Below are 1,706 nucleotides of genomic sequence, written 5' to 3'. Positions count from 1 at the left end.
CAGGTGTTCACCTCACTCACAAGTGTGGGGACGTAATCCATCCACCAAGACCATGCCGGTGAACGAAAGCTGCACGTCGAAGGAAGGAAGGCTGGCTTTGACGCTGCAGAGCCAACGAAAACGAAACTGTGTGCCTCTCTCGAGTGTCCTTGCCTTTACGTTGCTTGCACATGGCGGAAGTGTGTTCGCTCCTCGAGTTTTCGTCTTTGTTGAACCATTAGGGACGCGTGTACTCGTCGGGACTTCGTCGCGACAGTCCAGCCACCCCTCGCGTTCGCTTCGCTCACGTAAACAAGCACAACGCCAGCGTACTTCCCCGATTCGCTAAAAACAACCATCCGACTCTCGCGTAGCATTGTCATTTGCGTATTTTGTGTCTTTTACCATCCAAACCAGATGGCGCTGCGCAGTTAACGGCTCGAAAACCGGAGCCTTGCTTTAGGTTCGTTAGATGACGCCACTATTCATTCATTTGTTTTTAATTTTTTTTTTTAGTTTTTACTTTTTGTTTAAATTAATTGATTTGATTTTACATTACGTCGTCTCGTCATATAAACAGCAAATATTTAAACAATTTAGGCGCGCCTCCGCATCTATTTGGGCGCCGACCACCTGGCGGCGCTACTTATTTTCCAAATTCTGTTTACAAAGTATGACGGCGTTTTCATCTATCTAGCGGTCTCCTACATTTTTTTTTTATTATTATTTTTTTTTTGCTTTTGTTTTGCGTTGTTCCTGCGGAGTGATAGTTCTCGGTGAGCTCGGACGCTTTCCAACGCGTTAAGATTCTGGAGTGCAAACTTGTAAGAAACCTTTGCAACCGTGAGTAGTATGCAGTCGGCGCTGCTTGCACGCGATGTATTTTCGACGCGTTTTGTCCGTCTTATTGCCCGCGTGCGTTGGCGTACCTGGTTTCTGAAAGTGTGCGCGTCTCCCACGTGCATCTTAAACCATGCGTGGTCATTGCATGTTTTCGCTTGAGGAGATATCCATTTCCACCAGTGAGTAGTGTTCATTCGCCGCCGCTTCATCGCGATGTGCTTTTGACGTCTTTTTGCTTCTCTGTGCCGCCCGCCCTCCGTGCTTTCCGAAGGTGAGCGCATGGTTTCGCTTTGCAGTGCGCGCTCTGCAGCGTGGTGTTGTGGCGTGGTTCCGGTGAAAGTGCCTGTGGGTGACCTCGCGTGCGTCCGTAATTCCCTGCCTTCGGCCTACTCAGCGTGGACATCATATCTGTCCTGTGACCTGCTGCTCAGTGCTCAGTGCTCAGTGCTGTGCTTGTGCAAGGCCTCTGGTGTGGGTGCCGTGTCCTACGTATCGCCCAACTAGGTTCTACTTGTGCCCCTTATTAATTCATTAATATGTGTCGTGTGTGTGTGTGCTCTTTGAGCAGTTTCCGTTCTTGTGCCGTCCGTCCAGTGAAAGGATTTTTTTTATTTTTTTTTATTAAGTTACGGCGCTTGTTTTCGTGCAGCTCTACGTGGTCGTGTCCTCGTACGCAGTGGTGTGTTTGTGGAAAGTCTCTCGTTGTGTTGTGTTGTGCAGTGCAGTGCAGTGCAGTGCAGTGCAGTGCTGTGCGTGCGCCAAAGCCTCTGGATAAAAGAAAAAAAAAATTATATATATATATAAATACACATTTTTTTCTATTTTTTTTAAAATTAATTTTACATGTGGTAAGTATGCATGACTTATACCATCCTTTGTATTGA

This window comes from Ixodes scapularis, unplaced genomic scaffold, assembly GCF_016920785.2.
Source record: "Ixodes scapularis isolate PalLabHiFi unplaced genomic scaffold, ASM1692078v2 ptg001158l_1___fragment_3__unscaffolded, whole genome shotgun sequence".
NCBI lineage: Eukaryota > Metazoa > Arthropoda > Arachnida > Ixodida > Ixodidae > Ixodes > Ixodes scapularis.
The sequence above is the reverse complement of the archived record's forward strand: the minus strand, read 5'-3'. Positions refer to the sequence as shown.